At 45.9% G+C, this 8342-nt stretch overlaps 1 protein-coding gene across 11 annotated transcripts in view; it reads left to right on the top strand.

Annotated features, from left to right (window-relative positions):
• Positions 1-679: 679 nt before the first annotated feature.
• The window catches only part of TRAF3 (TNF receptor associated factor 3), a 70026-nt gene continuing 62363 nt past the window's right edge, over positions 680-8342 (top strand). For 9 of the 11 annotated variants that reach the window (XM_057365755.1, XM_057365753.1, XM_057365751.1 and 6 more), the window contains exons 1-3: positions 680-808; positions 1044-1178; positions 1788-1843. The gene's annotated coding sequence lies outside the window, so the exon portion shown is untranslated. The remainder of the gene's footprint in view (positions 809-1043; positions 1179-1787; positions 1844-8342) is intronic. The other 2 variants (XM_057365750.1, XM_057365757.1) reach the window with 2 other exon arrangements.

Raw genomic sequence — 8342 nt, 5'->3', positions numbered from 1 at the left:
GGGACGCCAGGCAGGACACCCCTCGCCCGCCACAGGGGGCTGGCACCTACGGCCGGCGGCTGCCGGGGACCCCGATCGGCCTCTCCGCGGGGCGAGCGACTCTGGCTCGCTGCTGCTCTTTCCTGATCTCTTCCAGACTCTTCTCCCCCTCCCAACCGCTGTTTTCCCTCCCTCCCCTTCTTCCCACTGGCATTTTCTTTGTTTAATAAACGCTATTGTATTCGAGGCGCCTCCTCGAGCGGGGCTGCTGCATCTCCCTCGGGACAGGCAGGGGCAGCGAGCGGCGCTCCGCCGTGCGGGTCCCGCTCTCCCGTGCCCCGCTCTCCCGTGCCCCGCTCTCCCGGCGCTATTCCCCGCGCCGTTCATTTCCCCCAGTGCCCAGCAGCAGCGCCCGCCCTCCGGCCGAGCCCCCACGGCTCCGCCGGCACCACCCCGCACCCGGAGCGGGACGCGCCGCTCCTCCGGAGCCCAGCCCGCGCCTCCTCCGCCGGGCGCGGGGCCCCTTTGCCCGAGTCGTGCCCACGGGAGGGGGGTGACGGCGGCATCAGGTGCAGCCGGGGCGAGCGGCCAGGGCAAGCCCGGCCCCCGGCTGTCGCCTGCGCGCTGAGCGGTTGGGCCGGGCCCGCCCTCGGTGTTGGGAGGAGCCGGGAGAGCAGCGGGCTTCGCCGGGGATTTCCAGCGGGCGGGAGAGGAAGTGCGGGGCGGGGGGAGACGGCGCACAGCGGTCGGGACTTTCCGCCGGGCTGGCGGTCGCCTTCTCCCGGCTCCAGCTGCCGCCCGCCGCCCCGCTCCCCGCACACGCTCGCAGGTAGGGCGGCCGCGGGGCTCGGCTCGGCTCAGCTCGGCTGGGCGGCGGAGGAGAAGGAGGGAGGGCGGGAGCTTCGCTGCCGCCGTGGCGGCGGCTCCCGCGCGGGGCTCCGGCACCGGCCGCGCTCGCCTGCCCGCGCTCGGGCGCTCCGGGCAGGGGGACGGGGCCGGGCGGGCGGCGGGAGCCGGGGGCGCTCCGGCGGGGGCACGGCGCTGACCGAGGCATCTACTGCCAGGCAGGGGCCGAGCGCGCTGCACCCGCAGCCCGTGCCGGGACCTCGGCGGCGGCCGGTGCCCGGGGATAGATCAGCCTGCGGTGGGGCGGCGCGGACTCTCCTGCCCGGACGCACTCGCACTCCAGGGCTTTGCAGGTGCCCCTTTTCACTTACTTATCCCTGCCTCCCCCTTCCCTCCCCTGCTCCTCTCGCTCTCTGCCCCGCTCCCCACGGTGTGTGTGCCTGTGCGGGGAGGGGAGGGAGGCGAGGCCGGAGCGGAGCCGGGAGCCGCGGCGGCGCTTGCGGCGTTTGATGTGTCGTTTGAATGCAGAAGGCTCGCTCGCTCCTGGCTCCCTCCATATGCAGTGCTGGGGGCGGGCCGACGGCCTTTAAAGGGGCATTGCCGGCAGCGCCGCGCCTGGCGCGGAGCGCGGTCCCGGCTGCGCGTCCCCCCGGCTGCCGCTGCGGCGGAGCCCCCGCCGCTCCCCGGCCATGGGGCTGCGCCCGGAGCCGCCGCCGCCGCCGGAGCTGCCCCTCGTCGGCGCGGAAGGAGTTGTATTTTCACAAAGTCCGCCTGCTTGCGCCGGCGCTGCGCTATCCCCGTCTGCCTGCCGTGAGCGGAGAGAAAAGTGTTTTGTTTTCACGCCATTCATTTCATGCACTGATTCGCGACGCCGCGTTTTAGCGCCTTGAATGAATCGCCGTGTTGTAGGTTAGAAAAAATAATGAATGTTTAAAAGTTTATACTGAGTCATTCCTCTGCAGATTAACCTAAGACTGACTCATAATCTGAGAACTGCAGTGGCTTGTAAAATAGGAAGGTAAGATATTTACGTCTTGATTTATTTGTATCTTTGAGTGTCTAAGATCTGAATTGCCTTCGGAACAYAGGAGAAACTGTATTAATATTAAGGGGCATAATCTCATGTTCTGCCGATGAGAGCTTGTGTGTGTGTGACGTGACAAACTGTGTGTGTTCCTCTGCGTGGATCTGTAACACACACTGGGGTATCTTTCATCTTTTTCTGTTTCTGTAGTAGTAAAATGTGGGAAGTTCCAATGATACAATTTGAAATATGCTGTCTCTTTGTGTCTGTGACTTCCTTAGCTTGTTGAGATCTGAGCCTTATATATTGTGTATTGTAATTTACGTGTTTTTTATTTCTTGAGTAGAATGGTGTGTTTTTCCTTGCAGATTTGTCCCATAGGATGCACATAGCATTACTGAGCACTAATCTGGACTTGCATTCATAGATTGAAAAGGAGTTCAGTGCATGATGTAAGGGTGTACTAGCAGTGTCTATCTTACACAAATGARATAGTATAATTTGAAGTGGTTAGTAAAAATCTGTGTTTGAAATGGGTATTGAGTTGCCTAGAAGCCTGGATGGAAAGGCTACACTGATGGTTGTTCAGAACTGAAGAGATCATAGCACATACTGCATGTTGTCCTTTAAAATGAGCCATTGGCTCATACCACATATGGATTAAGATCTAAATGCTATTTATGGTGGTTAGGGAGAGGGCAATTCATTTAAGATGAGAAATACTTGAACATTCAGATGGAATAATTTTTTTATGGCCAAACTGGGAAACCCCTTGTCATAGAGCTTGGTAACGGAAACATTGATGTATCATGAGCTTGGGCATTGCAAGCAGGCGGCACTAGGGGGTTATAAAAGTTGCATTGTTCCAGCACAAGAATGGTAGGTGTTTTACTGAAATATGACTTGATGAGGTGCGTCTAGTAATAGCTGGACCTAGAATATAGAATTGTAAAGTGCATTCAGTAGCAAAGCAAATTAATTCTAATCAAAAGGGGGTGCTAAATGACTCAGTCTTTRGGTTTTCCTAAAGTCCATCTGCAATTAAGTTTGATGATACCAATTTTGAGAAGCTATTCTTGCATGGATTCAGAGAATTTGGGTATCGTGTAAGCATATTTACTGTTAATACCTTGGAAAATCTAGTAAGATGGCAGAAGTTAACAGCAGTGACCAAAGATTATGTATAAAGTCTTACTAGTCCATGTTAATGCAGTTTGTGTTTGAAATGATCTCAGGATCATGTTGYATTTTAGATCTTTACATTGTTCTTGTCCATAATGAACACTTTAGGAGAGAAGARGAATGGTTTTCTACTACTGAAGTCCAGCTGTTTTGTGGTAGATATTATAATGCTGAAAATATGAAAAGCCACAAATCTTAATTTTTAATTTGTATTGTTAAACCACTGGAATATAAATACATTGATAACCATCCGATCCTAGTTCTTCTGCGGATGGAAAGGARGTTTAAAAAAAGGAATGACTTAAATGTACTCCAATATCCTAAACTGGCCTTGTATGAATAGATATTGTAAGAATAAAACATTCTGATATATCATATCTTAGATGATGTAGTAAATGGAATTCATTAGTATTTTTTATTRTGATAGTGTTTCTTAGTTGAAGATGCTGCATCCTATGATATGTGAAGACCGCTCATTACACATTGGCTTCAGGTATCTGTACACTGGTGCACAATTCCTTTAAAGAATTGCCAAGGCTTAAATTTGTTTTTGTTGGTTTTTTAAAGCGGTGAATACTTTCTGAATAGGTGCTTGTATTTGAAACCTCCTCCCGTTTTTRGTGTTTGGCTCAGGAACACCAGAAGTGGTGGGAGAAATTGGAGATTTCAAAATGAGATAAGGGGAAAAGAAGCCAGTGAAGGGAGAGTTGTGTGGTTTGTCCAGCAGAATAAAGTTGTGATTGTAGCACAAGAGGGAATGCTGTRATTGCAATAGGTTTTATCTTAAACTTTTTATTCTGTGGTAATGACGTGGTGCYGTAGAAACTACAGTAGTAAAGGGATGGCAGAGGGAATATAAGAGGTCTCCCAGCTCTGCCTGCTGGAAGCCCATGCCRTCATAAATGGATAGTTTAAGGTCAGTGCATTTAGTTTTGACAAATCACAAACATTTCTTCTTTTGTTCTGTCTTTTTTCTTATGGGAGGAGAAAGGACTAGAGAATTGGGAAAAGGGAGTCAACTTACAATGAACTATCATTAGGTGCCCACAATGTAGGAAGATGTGTTCTCTTTCTCTTTTTTATAATGGGAAAGAAGAGAAAAGGAAATAAATGCAAAAACTCTCTTAGGATATCTAAGAGAAGTAAGGAAAGTATCCAATGGAAACATCTTTGAACTTGAAGAGAAAATGAGGCAAAAAGTGATTTGGTACTGAGAATTCTATTCTGTGTGTGTGTGTGAGAGTGATATTTATGTAGTCTTTGAGGGAGTGTTTGTTTTCTTCGTGTAGATCTTCTGGAGCCCTGACAGCAAAATATCATTGCCACTGTGGCTTCGATTGCTACTCACTGTTGGCTTTGTAACTRGGTTAACAGGGCAAGTGTCTCTAAAATTATATACAACAACTGTAGGTCACTAATCCTCTCCACCCCCCAAAAAATGTTAAGCCTTTGATTTCCATGCTGTTGTTCTTCCCCGCTGCTTTACTCTGCACGTATAAAATGTGATTTTAGTAGAATTTCAAGTTCTGTTGTTCATGTAGTCAAGGCAGCATGGAAAGCAAAGTCTCAGCATGTTTATGTGCACAGAAGTTCAATATTGGATGCGTGTGGTGAATTCCATCCCTGGCTCAATCCTGGTACTGAAACTTGGGGCGTTGTGTATTTTGACATCAAGATTTGAATTTTTGCCAATTGCAAGCAATAGAATCTCAGTGGGCATAGCAAGAATGCCTTAACCTGGAACATTTTGTAGTTCCAGTATTATTTTATAGTTTCATAAAATGTTTATGAAATAGTTTTTTTTTCTGATGTAGAGGAAACATTCTGTAGATTATTTGCAATGATAAAAGTTACTACTAATTCTGTAGTATAATGTAAGTGCTCTGAAGTGAATCTTTTCACACACAAAATACATGGCAAATGCTCCAGTCAAAAGTATTTGTGGAATCTTCCATTTTACATGTTTTAGTGATGACTGTATGGTAGCTCATAAATAAAAAAGATTAATATTGGGAGTAATACTGAACTTTTGTCTGATGCCTTTGGTTTCGGCATTTATATGAAAAACATGTTTTTTGTAAATGAAGTAAGATGTGCACACTGAAGACAAGCTCAGAATGCCATGAGTCTTTACAGCTTTCTTGGGCAGCTAGGAAAACAAGTAATTTGGGTTTGGTCTGTCTTGAAAAGTGYGTTGCAGACGTGCCTTCCTGGCTGCCACTTTGTTCCTGCAAGCTTTGACACCTATCAAGAAAGAGAAGATGGTCCATTACAGATAGCAGTGTAAAATCGAGGAGACCTGGAGGCTGCRTTTGGTGTTTTCTCATTCCTGTAGGTACTGAAAGCCTTTCAGYTGGGGCCAAACCGACCAGGGCTTTTGATGTTGCAGTGCTGAGTGATGTGACATCATGTCCAAGTCCCAGGGGCAGAAGGGGGATTCCAATCTGAGTTTCCTGCTTCCCTGGGGAGTATTCTCATCATCCAGCCACAGGCCAGTTAAGAGTARTGTCACTTCCTTCTCTTGAAACTTTTTGCCATGGCAGGAAAAATCAAAACTCAGTGTGCCTAAGAAACAGAGCAAGAGGAAGCATGATGTCTCAGTCAAGTGGTTGCAACTTTTTTTTAGGTTTACCAGGATGAGTAAAGATTTAGAGCCTGCTGGATGCTTCATCCATTGTTGTTTTCTGTTTTCTGGTGCATTTAAACTCGATGTTGAGGTGCTTCCTGAGGTCATCAGCCTTGTAACAATGTTTTTGTAAGCCTGGAATATATGCTGGGAAAGAAAAGAGGTACTTGAGTGTTGCTCAGGTTGGGTGGTAGCTGACTAGGAGTTCTGAAAATAACTTTGATGCAGCTAGTGGGTTATTTTGTGTCTGGCTTCTTGCTCCATCTCCAGACCGTTTTCCTGGTCTGTAACAACGTGGGAATAGCGGTACTTTCCTATGATCTGAGGACATAAAAATGATGAGGTGCTGGGACCCAGCAGGGCAGAACAAGCGTCATCTGTTGATAAAGTGAGTGAATTACAAGTGCTGTGGGGAGGCATCCAGCCCTGCCTCCTCTGCAGAGCTGTGCCATCCTGCACCATCAGCAGCTTCGTGGGACAGGAAGCAGCACTCAATTCGCTCTTCCACTGATGCCCACTGCAAAACTGCAGTGCTGTTTGAAGCTGAGTGTACAGGACTGAATTTTTTTCAGTGGTAGCTGTTCCAGTGCTTGTACTTGTTCTTCCTGGCTTTCTCCTTCGGATCTTTTAGAAAAGTAACATTTTTTTTTTACTCATTTTATGGAGCCAGCTTATTTGATAATTGTGCTTAAAATAATTTGGTAACAGCAAAGCCCAGCTCGTAAACCAACTTTTAGCATTTAGTGAATGGATTTTGTTTTGTAAGCTCATCTCTGTAGGTGTGAGAGGGAGTGAATTAGAGCAATTATTAGAGGTTTTTATAATGAAGATCTTGTGTACTGTACCAGATTGACTGTGCCCTCTCAGTGTCTTTACACAGAGGGGATCCTTGTGAGAAGAGGTTGCTTTGAGTGTTGAGGCTTGTGGATTAATGACTCGCAGGCGTAGGTCTTGATTTTTGCATAGGAAATATAACTTTATAATTTTYACTTAACTTGTTCTTGTTTTAATCTCCTTTAAACCATCCCAAGTGACTTCTCTTTCTGCATTTTATGCTCTTCAGTTACTCATGGGATGCTCTTGTCCGTGCTGTGCTTCTCKGCCATCTTGTTTGTCCGAACTGATATAAATGCTCTTAACTTCTCCAGCTGGTTCTTCTGATTCTTAGAAAGGACTTGCTTTGACCTGCTCTCAGTCAGACTTCTTRTAATTTTAGAGTTGCTAAGGGATGATTTTTATTCCATGGTGGTTTTATCCTTGCACTTGAGCAAAGTAACTGCATTCTCCTCTTTACTTCCATTTATAGCGCTCTATTTTTCTCTTGAAATACCAGTTTCCAGGATTGTATTTATTTTCACACTTGTGGCAAATAATTTTATCTGCAAAATCCACTTTTCTTTGACCTCTCRGTAGCTACCTGCTTCTGTGATTCCCTCGGTGCCCCAACTCCAGGTGAATTAACATGCTCTTCTCTTCCAGGTTACCAGAGATGTACTGCAGTGTACCCTACTATTGTCTGAAGTACATGTCTGTGATTCTGTGCTTGCTCTTATTCCATCCTTTGCACTGGCCTCTTTTCTGTACAGCACAACTTGTGCTTGGGAATGTTTTTATCGTTGTGACTGTTGTGGTTGAACTAGATTAGGATACCAGTTCTGTGTTCAGTAGGTGAAGGTAACTTGCTCGTGGTTGTAAAATGCCATGTTCTCAAAATGCTACCAATTGGRCAGGCAATTTGAGTAGAAGGAAGTTGGGTACCTAAATAAATGAAGACTACTTGGTTGGATGTGTGCATCTCCAGCAGTTTTGGAACCTTTGATGCAGTAGTATTTTCATTTCATTCTAAAATTCAGAGGGGTTTATTTGGGGGGGATGGGGGAAATAAAGGATTTGTGCTAACTTCATTTGTAATTAATGACAGGCGCTCTCACTTGAAGTCAGTAGTACCTTGTTTTCTGTCAGGAGCTGAATCATCTTTCTATCTACAGAACCTGAGCTTGCTATAATTCAGATTAGCAAATACATCTCACTACTCACCCCTGGTGCCAATATGTGATGGAAATGCCAATGAATCCTATGCTGTAGTTCAGCTAGCAGATATTGCTGCTGTGTTGCTCATAGTGTTTGGCAGGTGGTTTTTGTAGCTGTGTGGTTTTGAGTATGGACAGAAGAATTCTCTTGCAATCTCTAGGAAGATCAAACGAGCTTGTTGTTATTTGTGTATTGAATTTCATCAGCYATTTTTCACTGGCTGGCACCATAAATTTCCCCTATTCCTCCTTCTTTYTTGCAAATTCCTGAGAACTGCATTTTCATTTTGAAAAGGATTGTTTAAACATGCAACTTTCAGTATATTAGCCAGGAGGATTTTGAAGGAATTTTGGGGGATTTACTCTTTTGGTAGTTTGTGTGGTTTGGTTGGTGTTTGGATTTAGTTGTTGTTGTGTTGGGTTTTCTTTTTTTGTTTGTTTGATTTTGTGGATGCTTTTATTTGCTCTTTAAAGACAGATTTAGGACAAGCAAATAAATATCCACCCACTGCATTCTGTATATTTTTGCAGAGGACACTCTCTYGAAGTAAATGAGGAAGAAACTTGGAATTAGCCTGTTTGTGTAAATAAAGCTTTTAGTACTTATAGCCAAAGTATGATGCTGTAATTTTGCAGAATCAATTACTAAGATTTT

Source organism: Malurus melanocephalus, unplaced genomic scaffold (genome assembly GCF_030028575.1).
Source record: "Malurus melanocephalus ecotype Western Australia unplaced genomic scaffold, MMel_1.1 scaffold_57, whole genome shotgun sequence".
Lineage (NCBI taxonomy): Eukaryota > Metazoa > Chordata > Aves > Passeriformes > Maluridae > Malurus > Malurus melanocephalus.
The sequence above is the reverse complement of the archived record's forward strand: the minus strand, read 5'-3'. Positions and strand labels throughout refer to the sequence as shown.